This window comes from Scyliorhinus torazame, chromosome 6, assembly GCF_047496885.1.
Source record: "Scyliorhinus torazame isolate Kashiwa2021f chromosome 6, sScyTor2.1, whole genome shotgun sequence".
Classification (NCBI taxonomy): Eukaryota; Metazoa; Chordata; class Chondrichthyes; order Carcharhiniformes; family Scyliorhinidae; genus Scyliorhinus; species Scyliorhinus torazame.
Genome location: NC_092712.1, coordinates 107,747,014 through 107,767,057, shown reverse-complemented (window position 1 = coordinate 107,767,057; position 20,044 = coordinate 107,747,014). Strand labels below are relative to the sequence as shown.

Sequence of the window (20,044 nt, the reverse complement as noted above, 5' to 3'; positions counted from 1 at the left end):
CTCACATCATGCACCCTTGTCAGGATAAAATGCAATAACATGAAATCAGGAGTATAGTCACAAGTTCAGGATTAATGATGAACTGCAGGATTAACAAACCATTTACAGAGCTTGGAAATGCCAAAGCCATGACATGACCATTGAGCAATATCCAGTATCCATCCAGAATTTCACCTTGGCACCTCCATCATATTGTCGTCATAGTAAAAAGAAGCCCAGGCCTCGGTGGGTGGAGAACACTCGTCGCGTCCAGCTGCCTCCAGTCCTTCATGACCAATATCAAGGACAAGGCAGCATAAGACCAGTGGTCAAGATCTCGACCAACCCCAGGCCTCAAAAGACCGGATACAGTGTGCTCCATCAAACTCGAAACGCCCGGTCTTCAAATTGAGATTGTGAAAACACGACAGCGAGTTCTCACATTTGGCCAGGATTCATCCCCAGCTGGAGGCCAGGTGCAAGATACTCCTTCTCCACCCTCAGCTCTCCGAATCAACCAGGATGTTCGACATACCATGCAGCAGGATTTCCGAGGTCTGACGGTGAGCCTCCACCGAGGAAACTGCTCTATCGACTGACAGGATTTCCTTCTCCACTTCATCCATATCTTTAGGATATCTCGCAGTTCACGGATTAAAAGATGACGAGCGGCAAAGCACGTGTCTAGCAGCTCCGCCATGCTTACATTATGCGACCCCGCTCCCATTTCCGCTTTCTATTGTGAAGCAATAGTTCTATCTATTCTGTTTGGCTCTTAGAATAAAATAAGCTTTTAATGTTCCTATGTCGTTGGTGCAGGGCCTTGTCAGATATTTTCTGAAGCGCAAGATGTAAAACATAAATTACATTTGCTATAATCACCAATTTAAAAAATGGATTTGCTATTTACTGGTCTCCAATTGTGAAGTCTCAGTTTGGGGCACTTTAGTTAATCCGGGGTGTAAATAGATCCTACAACATAAATGGACCATAAACAATATCAGCATAGGAATTTTATGATTTGCTGTGTGAAAACGTTTAGGATATCAGAAGAAATGTTATTGCCCATTTCAGGCCCAATCTACTGAAGATGTAAATCAAAAAATCACATTAAAATGACCTGCACTCTGTTAACAATACATTAGAAGCCACAATTTTTCTATTTCCACAGTACCATTGCTGGCATAGGAGCAGCTAAGCAGACACAGCTGTTGCTTGTTGAATTGAACCAGACCTTTGCGCTCATTGTGAGTTGACATTAATGGCTTGGAATCAAATGAGACAGATATGACAAAATGTGTTTATCTTTACTAAAATATGTAGAATGCAGAAATAGTCAAAACAAATATCTAAATAGGTTAGAACGTTTCATACTTTTCGAGACAGAACCCATTTCAAATGCATGTGAGGTGCTCTCCTGAGGCAATGGTTAGACGTCCAGGAGCTAATACACACAAATTATTACTATTTAAACTGTGGAAGCTGACAGCCTATTGTGGAAGGCAGGCACTACATCTGTGCTAAAAGAGCAAAGGTTTTGCTAATGATATATAACAATGGGAAGTTATTGCAACCCAATTTTGGATGCACAAATGAGCCAATAGTACTAATATATTTTTTATAAAGGTATCCAGGATTTTTTTCAAATCCTTCTTTCTTCCTTTCCTGAAGGAGATGATCATCTTGCAGTCATGCAAGCTCAGACTGTGCCATCAGAACTGTGGGTTACCGTGTGTAAAGGGGCATTGCTGACTGTCACAGCAGTCAAACAATCTGTCCTCCAACAGATTACTCGGAAACCCTGAGGTGTTACCCTGGGGCTATGGGAGGGTTACCATGGAGCACAAAGTCACTGCTCACTCTCAGGAAGGCTGCACCCATCGTTCCACATATAACAATGTCCTTGCTGTTGCCTCTCCAGTAATGTCATGATTGTCTATTCTGCATACGTTCACTGTTTGCACACTAATGCCATCTCCAACATTACATCTAGCACTAACCACCTCACAAGTGTCCATGTATTGTAAACGTGTTCACGTAGTGCACGAAAGATTGATATTCACTAACCAAGGGGGTGGGGGGGATTTTGCGTGCCCACCGTGGTGTGTTTCTCGGTGGCAGGAAGCAGCCCAACGCTGGCCAGCGGCGGGATCTTCAGTCCCGCCTCTGTCAATGGGATTTCCCATTGAATTCACCCTATGCCGCCGGGAAACCTGCAGCGGGGGTTCACCATCGGCAGGCCTGGAAGATCACACTGACGAAAATTGCAAGAAAAGCTGCATTTTCTGGGGAGAAATCAAGAATGGCAACTGTAACCTTTTTTTTCACTACAGCATCCCCCCCCTCAACCCAGAAAATATCGGTCACTGAGGTCTATTGTATCTGTACCACTACCCTGGCTCAGATCAGCTAATACACCATATCTGGAACTGTCCAGCTTTGCTTGTGTGCCTCAATTATTCACTGTCTTATCCAACTGAATCATTAGAGAAGCTCAGTTTTACTTGCTTAGATTTATATCATGTAACAAACCATAGTCTGTGGATTATCTTCCAATAACCATACATTGTTACAGAGTAAATGTTGCAACTTATCTATCTAAATAATGTATTAAAATTCTTGCATGGATTATGCGTTCTATGGAAAATTGTTCTGTATACACTTCCTGTCATATCTCCAGGTGGAATCTTATGCCCTCACAGACAGTGGAAGGGCCTGAAAATTAGGTGGGTTGACATCGGGACTGATACCCGATGCCTTCCTGCCTCCACTGGATGTAAGTTCTGGGCTGGAAAGCCTATTGTTGTACCTGTAAAACCTCAGGTACATTTACTTATTCAAATGTTTTACCTAGGGTGTCTTTATTTACGAGGAAACAAACCACAAACACAAGGGGGGCGATTTTCCAAGCCCCGGGCCGGAGAATCGGAGCAACTGCGCCCCGACGCTGGCGCACGATTCTCCGAGGTGCAGGATGGCGCGGCCCAGCTGCGCATGCGCAGGATTGAGGTGGCCCAACTGCGCATGCGCGGGACCCAAGGCGCCGGGTCTCCAACGCCGCGCCGAGGCCCCGCTTCCGCAAATCGCGCCACGCCCCTGCCAGCCTCACGGAGGCCCCAGAATAGGGGGTCTGGGAACGGGCGCCGACGCCAGAGTAAAACACTCCGGTTTTTACTCCGGCGTCGGCACTTAGACTCCCGTTGGGAGAATCTCACCCAAGTTCAAAATTCAACAATATTTATTAACACAATTAACCCTTATATTAACCACAAAATACTAGAGGTACCCAAGATCAGTGTATACTACTCGTAAAGATGGCTTGGTAGGCTATGGATCTGAACGCTGGAATTCCTCTGGCCCATCTTCACAAAGGTGGTTCTCGCTGGCGGTCATTTCCTTCCTTCCTTCTGGTCTGGTCAAGGTTTGGTCTGATCTGATCCGGTCTTCACTTCTCCGATCTGGTCAGGGTCACCTTGCACGCTGAATCTTCGCTGCCGAGGGGTCCGGAGTGCCGGTTTTTATCCCCCTTCCTTTGCGCCCTTTTGCCATTTCCTCTGGCTTTCTGCCAATGATGCCTCGTGCGGGGGTCTCAACAACCAGTGGTCTGCTTGACGACCGTTTTGACAGGCCACCTGAGCCTGCTTCAGGCGTCCCAACTCTGGTAGTGTGGGCTGCACATAACCCTGTTTACATATAAGTAGAAACTCTGGGTGATGGAAAGTCTGGCCTGATCTGGGCTACTGACAACAGACCTGTGCGTATCAATAGAGTGTGATGATCACCCCATGGGCAGGTCCAGACATGTTCTGGCAGCTTGTATGTCGGTTGTGTATTCAAACTTGGCCAGTTTGAATTCCCATGGGGCTGTGCGCTGGAGTGACTGTGGCTTGTTTTAAAGTGTCCAATTCTTTCATTTAAAATGGCAAATCTTAATTGGGCCTAAACGCTAGGCCCTGGTAGGTCACCACACCATGGTCAACCTTTCTGCCCTGTCTCCATTTGGGGCCATAGAATGGCCAATTAACAACCACTTAAGGATCTCTTACCACACCCACTGCAATTTTTTCAGCTCCAAGCAGGCCTGTTGACATGTGGCCAACAAGGGAGGGCCTTGATCTGCACTAATCTATGCATAATTGAGGGCATGGAGAAGGGGCTTGGCTGCCGGACCCTATGACCCCTCTCCCCACAAGCCCCTCTCTGCAAGCCTGCACTCCCCTCACCCCCTTTACCCCATCCTCCCTGACTGCACTTACCTTTGTCCTGAGTGATTCTGCGGTCTTGGGAATTGGGGGGGGGGGGGGGGGGGGTACGTTCTGGCATTTCCAAGTGCAAGAACAGCCGGCCTCTGATTGGCCAGAAGCTGTGCGCTGGTGGATCATCATGACTGGGTCCTCAGTTGGGAAGAATCCGCACCACTGTCCTCTGAACTGTCTCATGAGAGGAGATCCAGTAGGTCTTCCTCCGGGAGTCAGCGCGGCCGCCTTGCCTCTTCTTCAGGAAGCGTGCAAGAGACGCGCTGAAAATGAAAGATTCTCTCCATTAGGTGATGCTTCAATTGGATTTCTGTGGTAAATCTGAACAGTATCCTGTCATGGGAACCCTCAAAATGCATTCTAAGCATAAGAAACTAAAATTTTCAGTTTCCAAAATGAGATGTTAAATAACATTTATGAGTTTAAAGAATTGTTAATTTCAAAATCACATGAATGGATTTATCCACTGGCTTGTGGTGTTTCATTAAAGTTTTTACTTGAAGGTCTTGGCTATAACTTGGACTTGGACTTACTGGGGGCGATTCTCCCAAATGGAGCCCAAGTATTCGCGCCATCGTGAACGGCATCGCGTTTCACGACGGCGCGAAACGGGCACGGGGACGACCGATTCTTTCCCCCACAGGGGGCCAGAACGGCACTAGCACAGTTCACGCTGCTCCAGCCTCCCTTCCCGGTGACAAATGGGCGCTGCGTCAACCCATGCATGCGCAGTTCGGCCACGTCAAACTGCGTATGCACGGGGAACTTCTTTAGTGCGCCGGCCCCGACTCAACATGGCGTCGGTGTTCAGGGGCCGGGGGGTGAGAGGCCAGCCCGCCGATCGGTGGGCCTCGATCGCAGGCCAGACATCATCGGAGGCCCACCCCGGGGACAGAGCACCCCCCGGCAGCGACCAGGGGTGAACGGCGCCGGTGGGACTCTGTCGTATCCGTGCGGCCGCTCGGCCCATCCAGGCCGGAGAATCGGCGGCCCCGACAATTCCAGTGGCCCACGCCTGTCAAACACGCTGGCGCAAATGGCGCCGATTCTCTGCACCTTGGAGAATCGCGCGCCGGCGTTGGGGCGTTGTGGCGCGGTTGCGGCGATTCTCCGGCCCGGCCCGGGGCTCGGAAAATCGCCCCCACTATTTCCAGCTGATACGGTGATTCTGTTAGCTAATTTTGGAATTGAAGCTCAGGAGATGTGAAATATACCCAGCTCCCCAGAATGCATCAATACTATTTAGTTGATTGAATATTTTTCTTACCTGTAAATTTGGTAAAACTGCACTTCTGACTGCACAGTCAAGGAATAATATTGGAGCTCATTTCAACATTTTAAAGTCAACATTGTATGCCAATATATTAACATATTTTTTACACATAATGAGGTAACATGGGTGACTCTTAATATTGTTGACATATTTTCTCCACAATTTCCATACTGGGAACCATATTAACAAGATGCAACAAAAGGTATGAGCCCCTACAACATTCCAGCTGTAATACTGACCTGTGCTGCAGTATTATCCACAGCCCTAGCCAAGCTGACCTTGTACAGCTACAACACTGGCATCGACCCAACAATTGTCCGGGTATGGCCAGTCCACAAAAAACAGGACATATTCAATCCAGCCAATCACTGCCTCATTAATCTACTCTCAATCATTTGCAAAGTGATGGAAAGTATCAATAATATTGCTATCATACAGCGCTTACACAGCATTAAGCTGCTCATTGGTGATCAATTTAGTTTCTGCCAGGCCCACTGAGTTCCAGATATAATATCAAACATGGACCAAGTTAACAGAATCAAACCCTTCCACATGAATTGGGAGCTAGTCTGTCCCTTGAGTGCTATCAAAATCGTATTTTCCATCTAGTATTGCCACCTTTATTACCAATGGAACAGGTTGTTAATGGATTAGGGGATACAAGCAAGATTGAGTCTGCTATTTACTGCACTTACGATGACATCCTTTTCCCAACAATGAGGGTTTCACATCACAAGACACAGAAACATGTGGAAAACTTTAATTGCATTCTCACCATAAAACCTTTTGCTGTCAATCTTCCAAATAACCTATTCAAAGGTGTACTGTACACTCCAAATTGGACTGACAACTCTACTTCCAATGACCACGTGCCCTGATGTGACGCAGGCTTTGATCATCATCTTAAGACCTAGGGGTTGTCATCTATTTTGGGTAACCTAAGAAGAGACTGCAAAAGGTTTCTAAGAAGTGAATAAGAATTTTTACCATTCAGCGACAATTACACAATTGTAATACAACTTCCAAAAGGTCAGGAGGCAATCGACTATCTAATATATTAATTAGAATCCCAACTGCTAGAAAGCGTGCCTATTTCAACAGGAAGGATTATAGCACTATTGGCGTCCAAATTGTGTACAATGCCAAAATTACATACTTGTACCTTCTGCAACTTTCCCATATGTTTGCATTACATCAGAGAACCACTCACATCAATAGTGCCAAATACAAACAGTGATTACACACAGAGATCTTTCCATGTTTTCCAGATGCTTAGAAATGTTTAGCACAAAATATTCAGAAACGTGTGACATGACTTTAAATTCCACTTTCAGCTTGATTGTGAGCAACACTCCATAGTCAAGTATGTGAACCATAATTCAGTTGGTAACTTGATCTGTAAGAACAGAAAATACCAGATATATGCATCTGGGGAAGGAGGTGCCGATGGGTGAACAGGACGTTGTGTGAGTTAAGACACAGGCAGCAGAGGATTGAAGGACCTTGAGTTTCTGGAAGGTGGGAAGCTATGGGTGGGTTGGACAAATCAATAGTAAAACTAACAAGGACATGGGTGAGGGTTTCAACAACATAGAAATGTAGGAAACATGGAATATAGGAGCAAGAGGAAGCCATTCGGCCCTTCAAGCCTGCTCTGCCATTAATTATGATCATGACTGATCATCCAACTCAATAGCTGAATCCCGCCTACCCCCATATCCTTTGATCCCGTTCGCCGTAAGTGCTATACCTTACTGCTTCTTGAAAACATACAATGCTTTGGTCTCAACACTTCCTGTGGTGAGGAATTCCACAGGCCGACCACTCTCTGGGCAAATAAATTTTTCCTCAACTCTGTGCTGAATGGTGTACCCCGTATCCTCAGGCTGTGACCCCTGATTTGGGACACATCTACCATTGGGAACATCCTTCCTGCATCTACCCTGCCTAGTCCAACAGATCACTTAGGCAAGGACAGAGACAGGTAATGTTATGGAGGTGTAAATCAGCTGTCTTGGTGATGTGGCACAAATAAGTGGTTGGAAGCCCAACTCGGGGTCAGATGTAACCTCAAGTTTGAAGTCTGGTTCAAGCCTGAGACTGTTGTTGGGAGAGGGGTAAAGTCAGTGATTAGGGATCAGAGTTTGTTGTGGAGACTAAAGACACTGTAATGTTCTTGTCTGATGGCCTGATTTATATTACAAGAATACTTGTGGCTAAAGCTATAAACGATTTATTAACATTAACTGTGGGTCAAATATATACAAAACAGCAGATGAATAACCGTATGAACATGCACAAGCCACTATCTCTCTCCCAGCTCCCTAATCAGTCTGAGGTCATCTGACTCTAACATTCACTTATATACTAATGAGACTCCTCCTACTGGTCAGTCGGTGAATTTGTAAAACAACCATGATATCACTACATCCCCATTCCTTTGAAGGAATAAATTAATACATTATCATCAGTATATTTACATGCGATATCATTAGCCTGTGAGTCTAACAGTATTATTAATTCATTTTTAAAAAATGTTTTAAAAACTGGTTTAACAAATACAAGAACAGCAAGCATAGTATGTACAAATAGTCAAAATCTACAAATTGAGTCGATCAGGTTTTCTTCTGACTCTGGTTGATCTTCTCAAAGTTTGACCTTGCTGCTCAGAACTTCTAGATTCTAGATTCAATGTTCTCCATGGCATTCTCATACTCAAGAACTGCTGAACTATCTAACACTGCAACTGGCGTTGATTCTGATGTAGATTCATCATCCGTCACATTGTTATGAAAATCTTCTCTGGTTTTCAAGAGCGTGCGACAATTTCTTCTTAAAACCAACCCTTCCTCTGTCTGTACATTGTAGGAACGAGGTGCTGCTTCTTCATGTACAATGCCTTTTTTTGACCAATAGCCTGAATTGTCTACTCTCACAATGTCATCACTACTCAGGTGGTAATGGTGTCAACATTTTATCATAGAACTGCTTTTGTTTTGCGTTAATGTTTTGCATTTCCTGCAGTACAACTGCATTCTCCTCCTTTTTTTCCAAGTGTGGTATGCAACCCTCTATTCATGAGTAACTCTGCTGGTGATCTATCATGTGACAATGGTGACACTCCCTCAGTAGTGCGAGATATGGATCAGATTGGCTGTCCATTGCCTCCTTCAACAATTGCTTGACAATATGTACACCTTTTTCGGTTTTGCCATTGGCTTGTGGGTACAATTGACTTGATGTGACGTGATTGAAATCATACATGACTGTTAAGTGTTGCCACACTTTACTCCTAAAACAAGGACCGTTGTCACTCACGACGACTTGAGGAATTTTATGTCTAGCAAAAATTTACTTGGTATGCAGTATTACACTGCTTGCCATAATGCTTGACAGTAGAGCCATTTCGGGATAGTTTGAAAAATAGTCTGATAATTAAATAATCTTTTCCTCATGGGTGAAAGAGATTAATAGATACTTTCTGCCATAGTGCTGTAGGTAAATCAGAAATTTGCATAGGTTATTTTGTTTGCTTGCAACGATGCGTCCGGCATGTGTCACAACAACTAACCATCCTGTCAATATCCTGGTTTATATCTGCCCAGTAAACAGAGTCACGACCTCTCTGTTTACACTTCTCAATCCCGAGATGTCCTTCATGTATCCTCTTAAAGACATCCTTGCGAAGAAATTGATGTATAACCATAGTGTTCAAACAAAGTACCACTCCATTAATGATACTGAGTTCAGATCTTATATTGTAGAACTCCATACATTGACCTCTGGGCCAGTGTGAGTTGATATTCCTAATCACTCTTGGAGGATTTGATTCTTCCTGGTCTCTTCTTGGATCTCACGTAGTTTCGTATCTGATACTGGTAGTATTGTGGAAATGAGATTGACATGCAGATCTGCATCTTCAGCAATTTCACCACTAATATTTTGTATCGCCGCTCTCGATAATGCATCTGCTAAGAACAAATATTTGCCGGGCGTATAGATGAGATTGAAGTCATAGCATTGTAACTTTATCATCAACCTCTGAATGCGCGGAGACATTTGGGTGAGATTCTTCTGATGATGTTAACCAAAGAACGATGATCTGTCTCAACTGTGAAAGTTGGAAGACCAGATATGTAGAAATGAAATTTTTCCAGGCCTACAACTAAACCTAGGCATTCTTTTTCGATTTGAGCGTACCTCTGCTCTGATGTCGTCATGGATTGTGATGCATATGCGACTGATTTCCAATTGTCATTTTCAAGTTGCAGACGAACTACACCGAGACAATCTTCCAACTCGTCTGGTGACACTTTAATCTGCTTATATGGGTTAAACAATGTGCAAACTGACGTTGCAAAAATGTTGAGCTTTTTCCACTTTTGCTCATGTTGCTCAGTCCAAGTGAAATCCATTGTCTTGTGCAGGAGATCACATAGATGTGTTATTTATGCTGACGGGTTTGGAATGAATTTCCCTATAAAATTGATAATACCATCACTCTTAAGATGCTTTTCTTGTTGCGTGATTTTGGCATGTTGAGATTTGCTTGAATTTTGTCCTTGTCAGGTTCAATGCCAAGTGATAAGATCTTGTCACCTAGGAATGTGACCTCAATTATTCCAAATTGCACTTTTGCTTGTTGAGCTTCAGCTCATTTCTCCTGATGCTCATTAGAACTTTAAGCAACCTCGTATTGTGCTCTTCTATGGTTGAGCCCCAAATGATGATATCATCCACACGTACACTTTTGATTATGTGCTTCCTGGCACGGTAAAAAATTTCTGATGCTGAAACTATGCCTAACGGCACTCTCAGAAAGCAATACCATCCAAATGGTGTATTAAAAGTGTGTCATGTTTCATAAAGAATTGTGCAGCAGCCATCTCAGATGTGATTTCCCCACGCTTTGGTATTTGGTAGTGTTCGCTTTTGATATTCTCACTAAGATCTTTGGGATCCATACATGATGAATATCGCCATTCGTTTTATTTACACATATCATGGAATTTACCCAATCGGTAGCTTCTTCTATTTTTCTGATTACTTTTAATTTTGTCATTCTGTCTTTTTGAGGCGATCCTAAAGAGGATGCATTTTGGTGCATGTATCACAGGTTTTGCATCCTCTTGTAGGGGACTGGTTGTGCACCAAAACCTGTGAACACGTCACTGAAATTGTAGACTATTTGCTCAAAATCTTTGGCGTACTCCTCCAATCCTGTGTGGATGCTGTATACCAACGGCACGCGATCTAATTCTTCACAGGACTGATATCCTAATAATGAATCCAAGTCCTCGGAAACAATACAGAATGGGACGGAATAAACTGTGTTCTTCACCACCACAATCAGGTCACAAGCACCATAACATTTAATGCTTGAACCATTTTAATCTCTGATATATTTTGTGGTTTCTTCTAATCGGCTGAGTTTTTAGATTTTTTAAGTCGGTCATGCTAATTAAATTGGGTTTGACACTAGTTTCTAACTTCAATTAGACCACTATACCATTCACTTCAAGTGGTAGCAGCCATTTGTCCTCATCAACATTGTGGGGCAGCACGGTAGCATAGTGGTTAGCAAAGTTGCTTCACAGCTCCAGGGTCCCAGCTTGGGTCACTGTCTGTGCAGAGTCTGCATGTCCTCCCCGTGTCTGCGGTGTTTCCTCCGGGTGCTCCGGTTTCCTCCCCCAGTCCAAAGATGTGCAGGTTAGGTGGATTAGCTATGCTAAATTGCCCTTCATGTCCAAAAAGGTTAGGTGAGGTTACTGAGTTACGGGGTTGTGGGGATAGGGTGGAGGCGTGGGCTTAAGTGGGGTGCTCTTTCCAGGGGCCGGTGCAGACTCGATGGGCCGTATGGCCTCCTGCACTGTTATTTCTATGAAATCAAATCTTTGAATTACTTCATTAAGGTTTTTACTATCTTCAGCGTTTGCAGATTTAAACGTATTAAACAGAGCAATTGCTTCTGGCCCTGCCGCTGTTTGGAGCTTTGCTACCGTACGCAAAACTGATTGATCTCCTAAATTTACGACAGTAAGAAGCAGATTAAATTGTTGGTCAAACACATGGCAGTTGCTGTCCACTTTACTATGAAATCTGAGACTCATTGGTGGCTTCAGCGACTCCATGTAGTTCATTCTTGCAGTCCGCAAAATCTTCAAATCTCTGTGGTCCTCGAGGCAGGCTTCACCTGATGATACAATAGTTTTTCTCAGTGTTTAATACCATCAAGTCCTGGTACCATGCAATGTTCTTGTTGGATGGCCTGTTTTATATTACAAGAACAATTGTAGCTAAAGCTATAAACGATTTATTAACATTACCTGTGGGTCAAATATATAAAAAACAACAAATGAATAGCAGTATGAACATGCACAAGCCACTATCTCTCTCGCAGCTTCCTAATCAGTCTGAGGTAACCTGACTCTAACATTCACTTATATACTAATGAGACTCCTAGTGGCCAGTCGGTAAATTACAGCACAACCATGATATCACTTACAGACACTGGCTTCGATTCTCCAAACATTGAGCTGGAAGAAACTTCCTTCTCATTTGGTACTGGATGCTGGATAAGCTGTCAAATCATTTTGTGGCAATGGAGGGGTGAGTGAGGAGGTGGAGAGCTGGGTGTCGTCAAGACTGTTTTGCATGATGCCACTGAGGGGCAGCATGTAATTGAGAAATATGAGGGGGTCAAGTTTCTAACATTGGGGGAATCCAGGGGTAGCTGTGTAGGAGCAGGAAAAAGCATGTGATTCTCTGGCTATGACGTTGGATAAATAAGAATGGAACCAGGTGGAGAGCACTCCCACCCAGCTGGGTGTGGGGAACCCAAGGCTGCAAACAGGTCAAGAAATAAGGACGCTTAGTCTGCCTTCGGCACCATTGCATGGGGTGTCATTTATGACTTTTATACGGCTTCTTTTGGTACTCTGGTAGAAGTTGGAACCTGATAGGAAGGATTCAAGCATGAAGTTCTTGGAAAGATGGAATGAATTTGGAAGGCAATGACATGTTTGAAGAAGAAAGGGTGATTGGAGATATGGCAATAGTTTACATGGATGGAGGGGGGGAATCAAATGTTGATTTCATGAGGAGGGATAATACCAGCAGCTTTGAAGAAACAGAACTGTTAACGGTATCGGCTAACATGGAGAACAGGAGGAGAAATGAGTTAGTCAGCAGTTTAATGGGAAGATGGTTGAGGGAGCAGCCAGTAAAACATGAAAATGATTGGTACTGGTCTGAACTGGAGTTCCATTTTATGGTATACACAACCAGTTCAGACCAGTACCGGTTATTTCCATATTTTATTGGTTTTTCATCCTGAGGTGGACAAGATGAGCTCAGAGCAGACATAAGAGTGGAAGAAACAGGGAAGAGGGTTTTTAATAAGGCAGTGTGCAGTGGAGAAAATGGAGTGGGAGCTATCTTACATTGAAAAGAGTGGTTACGATCTGGAATGATTCTTCAATTACCACCTCTCCTCCAACACTGTAAAGAACCGCCAGTTACTCCTTTAGGGATCCCGCAACTGCGGAATGAGCTTTTGGAATCTCCCTCTACATAAATGCTGCCTTATCTGCTGAGTATTTCCAGTACACTCTGAATTTTTATTTCTGATTACCAGCATCTGCAGTGTTTTGCTTCTGTTTTCAGAGTTCTTGATGTGTTTTTGTTTTATCAGCTGGAGTAAAAAAAATGGTAATTATGGGCCAGGATGGGCTGTAGCTTTTTTTTTGGTGTGTGAATTTGATTGTTTTAAAAAAAATAAAAACTGTAAAGATAAAATTAATTTCACTTGGATTGACTGTCAGTAAGTGGATTATAAGTATTTTAATGGAATAGAGCAAGTCATAGCCCTAAGTTCCTAATTTAATCTATTGAAGAGGATTTTAATTCCGAAGGCTTACAAACAGGTCTAGACATTTATCTCCTTATGCTTATTAAATTAAAAAGGACAGTATTATATAGGAAAAAGTTAACATACTGGTGTGCAAACATTATCTTTATTTACTCAAACTGCTAAATTTGCAAATTGCACAAGATGGATATGTTGTGCTGTGTAGATTTAGATTTGTGGGACTGTAGTTTACAATCCACTGCTCTTCCAACGCACATACATAGGATCATATAATTTACAGTGCACTCGGCCTTTTGGCTAAGATCAAGTGTAGTATCTGCTCTGCCTTTTGGGCACAGATCTGGTATGTCTCTCTCTTGTGGGGACCATGGATTGGATTCAATTTGAATTTGGATTGGTTTTTGGAGCGGGCGGGGAGCTGGATTGTGGGTTCGCCCCTGTCCCCACTCGGAGCCCTGGCTTTGTAGCTCAGAAAAAGTAATTTAAAAAAAGGAGGCCATTCAGTCCATTGCGTCTTCACCAGCCCTTGGAAAGAGCACCTTACCCAAGCCCATGCCTCCATGAAATATTTTTTACATGCTGTCTTTTACTGGAGAGGAACAAAATGCTATGAAGAATGGGTAGCTCAGCACCTGCAGTATTCCCGTAACCCAATAACACCACCTAACCTTTTTTGGACACTATTTAGCTAACCTGCACTTCTTTGGGCAGTGGGAGGAAACCCACGCAGGCAGTTGGAGAAAGTGCAAACTCCACACAGACAGTCACATGAGGCTGAAATTGAATCTGGGACCCTGGAGCTGTGAGGCAGCAGTGCTAACCACTGTGCCACCATGCCGCCCAGTCTGGCAGATAGTTTGAATGTACAGATTTCAGGAAAACTGCACTTGCTGAGGTACCCATTCTTCATAGCATTGTGTTCCTCTCCAGTAAAAGACAGCATGTAAAAACCATTTCATTACTTATGGGAAGAGAGAAAGAGAAGTAAAGAAAAAGGCAGATGGGGAAAACGGTCGCCGGTGTAAGTTTAAACAGCAATTCACTGGATATGGACACAAAAAGGTGTGACAGAAAAAATATATTATAGGATAAATTCTTTAAAATTATTTGTTTAAGGAAAATGATAAATGCATATATTCAGCCCCTTCACAAATTGATTTTGTTCCACGGGATTCACACCACGGTCGTGGTGGCTTCCCTCTGATTTTCTCACCCCGGGAAGTCCGAGGGCGCGATCTAACGGGAGGGTTTCTAAGGGTGGGATTTACAGACCACCCTGCCACGCGATTTCCGGTGGGGGAGGCAGCCCGCCAGCGGTCCTAGGATCTACCGAACCGCCGTTGTCAATGGGATTTCCCGTTGACAGCACCCCTCGCCGCTCGAAAACCGGTGTTCCGGAGTGGGTTCGGAATTTCCTGCTGTTGTGAACAGCCAGTAAATCCCGCCCTAACTATCATTTCAGGCGAGTTTGGCTGGGAGTTCCTCCACAACTCTGTCGGTGAGTTACCACCGCTATCTAACCATACTTAAGTCACTTTTTCGGGACCTGGGGAGATTTTCTCCAGGCTAGCCCATATTTAGAATTATTTCCATCACTGGGGAGCTGAACTCGTTGGCCAAACCGGCTGGTCAGAGATCGGGCCACCATTTTGAAAGGGTGCCCCAATCTTTAAGTGGACTTGAGGATCCCCCACCGCCCCACTCACGGTCAATATCACACTCCCCCACACATACACAAAGGCATTACCCATAGCCCCGCAAGTGATGACGCCCTACTATGGGGTCGCTGAGGGGCCCCCTTTTCAGGCCTTCCGATGCCCCCTTTTGGACCCCCCCACTTCCAGGACCACCACCCTTCATGCCCCCCAAATCTTTTGGAGGCCCCTTCATACCCATCTTTCCCCCCCCCCCCCCTTTATAACCCCCTCATCCCTCCTTTTATGAGGCTGGGCCTCTCTCTGTCCCACCCTGGCACCCTGGCACTGGAACCCTGGCAGTGCTCCTGCCAGCCTGACATTGCCACCCGGTCACCTTACCAGTACCTGGGTGGCAGTGCCGAGGTGCCAGCCTGGCAGTGTCAAGGTGACTGGTGCCGGGGGAGAATCATGTGGCCACCCAATCGCTTGGGACATGCCCCAGGTGCCATGACTCCTGGTCCATGTTTGTGTGGACCAGAACTAATCAGCACCCACCTGACCTCTCACTGGGGAGCCAGTTAGATCACGGTATTTAGATCGCGCTTCCATATCGCTAATGAGCGTCGCAGGCTGTGCCAGTATTTATTGCCCATTCCTAATTGTCCTTGTGGGGGCAGTTAAGAGTCAATCACATTGCTGTGGGTCTGGAGTCACATGTTGGCCAGACCAGGTAAAGATGACAGATTTCCTTCCCTAAAGACATTACTGAGATGGGGTTTTATGACAATCGACAAGGGTTTCAAGGTCATCGTTAGACTTTTAATTCCAGATTTTTATTGAATTCCAATTGCACCATCTGCAGTGGTGGGATTTAACCTGGGTCCCCGAAGCATTACTCTGGGCATCTAGTTAATTAGTCCAGTGACAATACCGCTACACCCCCATTTAAAAGCAAATGACTGTTGGAATCTGAAACAAAAACAGAAAATACTGGACATTCTCTGCAGCTGTGACAGCATCTGTGGAGAGAGAAGGGAACTTTTAATGTTTTGAGTCTGGATGACTTTTTGTCAAAGCTGTGGTTTCTGAGATCTTTGGTGATTGACTGCTCCAATGACTTACAGACACCAGAATTGTAAGTGAAACACAACAACTGTTTATTTACAACAAAAATAGAGAAAAGATATGCGTAATCTACTGCTCTCCCCTTTTACCATCCCACCCTGTACCCAAACAAACACAAGACAGATGCACAGAAGAAGGGAAAGGGTCAAAATGATCGGGATTAAAATTGGAAAAGAGCGATGAGTGTCCTTGTTGCTGATATTGAAGTCATTGTGGCCGTCTATCCTGCCCAGACGTTGTGCATTTAAAACCACCAGTTGGATTGCTAACAATTATCTTCTGGCAGATACATTCAGTCAGAACACAGGCTGTAGGCTTTCCTCTGGGGAGTCATTTTCACTTTTATTAACCTGGGACTTCACTTAAAAGAACAGCCTCAGGCCTGTGTAATTCTTATTTGTGTCCAACTCCACCAGAGGGACCAACAGCTTGTCTGAGATAAGAACAGACCTCCCCACATGAAAGGTTCAAAGGGTTGTTTAAACACCTGGCCTAGACTGCAGCTGATGGCTGGACTGAATTTCCTGCAGTTCAATCTGGTTGTAGAGAGAGAAAGGTCTTTACTTTGAACTTTAGAGTCCATAGGTAAGAGAGAGCAATCAGGGCTGTGGCCCTCCAACATCTTGATCAAACTGGAACCAAAAAACAGATAAAGCCTTCCTGCCCTTGGCAGAACATTCTGGAACAGACAGCACCAATCAGCATAGATTATCAGCTACGAACTTGGCAATGTAAACAGCCCATTGGCCGGACAGTCAAGTCTATCAAGATCAGTCACCGCTGATGTCAGTCTAAATAGCACATGCTGCTGTAGATTTTGTTTTTTTAATTAAAGTTGAAGTCCATCTTATAGGCATAGGTCCTATTAATTGTCCAGGTACAGAAATTGAAATAGCAGAATAATGGAAATGAAAAAATAGGGACAGACTGGGATGAACAGGCAGATCTTTACATTGGTGAGTTGAAATGGAAGGACAGGAAGGTCTGGGTCCTGCTTGAGGAGTGACCACAGCTGTTCTGCAAAGTGGTCACCCTTTCTGTATTTAGTCTCTCCAATGTACTGGGAGCAGCAAATGCAATAGGACAGAATGAAGGACGTGCACGTGAAGTGCTACTTTACCTGAAAAGAGTGTTTAGGTGTTTGGATAGTGAGCAGGGAGGAGGTGAAGTGGCAGATGGTACACCCTCTGCGATTGCACGGGAAGATGTGGTGGGAAGAGGGTAAAGTGTTGGGGTTGATGGAGCAGTGGACCAGACTATCCCGGAGGAAAAGGTCCCTGCAGAATTCTGACAGCGGGAGTGAAGGGAAGATGTGTTTGGCGGTGGTATCGTGCTGGAGTTTGCAGAACTGGTGAAGGATGATTCTTTGAATGCGGAGGCTGGTAGGGTGAAAAGTAAGGACAAGGGAGACCCTACCCTGGTTCTGAGAGGGGTGGAAGGGTGAGAGCAGAGATGCAGGAGATGGGTCAGACACAGTGGAGAACCCTGTTGACTACAGGGGGTGGGAAACCATGATTAAGGAAGAATGAGGATACATCAGGAGTACCGTTTTGCAAAGTGGCATCATCGGAACAGATGCAATGGAGACAAAGGAACTGGGAGAATGGGATGGAGTCCTTATAGGATGTGGGGTGTGAAGAGCTGTAGTTGAGGTAGCTGTGGGAGTCGGTGCACTTGTAATCGATCCTAGTGGACAGCCTATCCTCAGAAATGGAGATAGAGAGGTCAAGTAAGGAAGGGAAGTGTTGTAGATGGACCATGTGAAGGTCATAGAGGGGTGGAAATTGGAAGCAGAATTAATACATTTTTCAAGGTCCAGAGGGGAACATGAAGCAGCATCGAAACAGTCACAGATGTACCGTTAAAAGAGTTGTGGGAGGGGGCCGGAGTTGGACTGGAACTGGGAATGTCCGACATACCCAATAACGCGACAGGCAAAACTGGGCCCCATGCGGGTACCCATAGCCATATCTTTAATTTGGAGGAAGAGAGATATGTTAAAGGTTACTTGTATTAAATTCACAAACATGGTGACTGTAGTTTATTGGGAGTACCCAAGGACCTTGGGTATTTTAAATAAAATCTAATTTCACCTGTGTTATGACTCCAGGTCAACTGGGGCGAAAATTGACCATCACTAGCCCAGTGTGTCATAGCAATGTGCATGTGGGCCATGCAAATAGCACACCTGTAACCTCCCTTGTCCACTTGTGTATAGATGACTTGAAAATACCGCACAAGTCACTCATGCAGCCATGAAACGAACCACTGGCATAGAAATTCAGAGTAGCATTGACTTTGAGCTCCGTAGGCAATGAGTGACCTCCCAGACCATGTGGTACCATCTCTTGCATCATCTGTCAAAGGCCGTCCACCGTTCCCTGGGACAGACACAGTCTTCGCCCGCATTGGATCTCTAACATATGGAGGTGGGAAGTTCTATGGCGGTATACCAAAGGCCGGTAGTGTCTCCTCTGAAGCTTTGCTATCTGTAGCCCTGCTCTCTGAAGATCAATGGACTTGCCTCCCCCTTCTCTGCAGGGCGCTGGTCCTGGCCATGTGCAGTGGCATGTTGATGTTGCTGCTGCTGCTCGATAGCAATCAAAAGAATTGCCAATGCGACTGGCTCCATGATTCTTCAGAATCAAAAACTGAAAGGAAGAGGACATCAAAGTGAGTGATGAAGAGTCCTGACAATGACCTAACCCTCAGTCATCTCATTGTCTGGGACATCGACCCATGCGCATCTCCCGATGTGAACGCCTTTCCAATTAGCCTCACTGCCTCCTCATCACACAATAGCCACTTTCCCCATAGTTGCTTCTCTCAACTCCACCTGAATGAATCGCTTCCCCCCTTGAGAGCCTCAGTGGTCTGCTTACGCACCTCCCCCTCCACACCCCCACCCTCCAGAGGGTGAAGAGTGAGGGCAGTTGAATGCTTTCAATGGACCTGTGTTCTAACCTCACAGGGGAGGGTTCATCTCCTGAACAGGGTGATTGATAAGCGGCTTCCCTCGGTGTTGCGCCGACATCATGAAGTACAAGAGTCAGTTAATTGTCGCTAGTATATCAATAATCTATCCCCCTTCCTTTTGATACCCGCCCTATGTCAACTTTGAAACCCTCCGTCCATCTTGCCCGGAACAAATGTTCTATGTTCTATGTTCACCGTAATGCCTTGTATTGGGGGCCACATCTGTATAACTGTGGTGAGCCACATATGTCTACGTAAGGCTGTTGTATATATGTTCTACTGTTCTATTAGGATTGTTATCTCCACTGTTGTATATACTTATTGTTATTGCTGTTCTGTTATTGGTTGTTGCTGTTGTACTGTTGGAATGTTATTATTGGTGCTGCTGTTGGCTCCGCCTGTGGCTCCGCCCAGCTGTGGAGGTATAAAGCCTGTTGACCTGGGTCAGCCCTGCAGTGCGGGAGGAGCTACAGGTCGGCACACATTTAGCTTATTAAATTGATGTCTATCAATAATCTCTGTCATGGAGATGCAAATATTAGCCTTGGGCTTCAATGCTTGGGGGCTATGCTTCGATGCTTTAAGTTACAAAGCCAATGCATAGTGTGGACAGGGAAAGCCCTTAATCCATCTCATTGCGTTCTCCAAAAATAAATTCAAATTGGATCAAATGCGGTAGCACAGTGGTTAACATTATTACTTCACAGCTCCAGGGACCAGGGTTCGAATCCCGTCTTGGGTCACTGTCAGTGCGGAGTCTGCACATTTTCCCCGTGTCTGTGTGGGTTTCCTCCGGGTGCTCTGGTTTCCTCCCACAAGTCCCAAAAGACGTGCTTGTTAGTTGAATTGGACATTCTAAATTCTCCCTCAATGTACCTGAACAAGCACCGTAGTGTGGCGACTAGGGGGTTTTCACAATAACTTCATT

General features: G+C 45.0%; 1 protein-coding gene and 1 pseudogene across 1 annotated transcript in view; both read left to right on the top strand.

Annotated features, from left to right (window-relative positions):
* The window catches only part of itga8 (integrin, alpha 8), a 328,234-nt gene that overhangs the window by 52,809 nt on the left and 255,381 nt on the right, over positions 1 to 20,044 (top strand). The gene's annotated exons all lie outside the window — the stretch shown is intronic.
* LOC140425905 (U2 spliceosomal RNA) lies at positions 13,657 to 13,858 on the top strand (annotated as a pseudogene).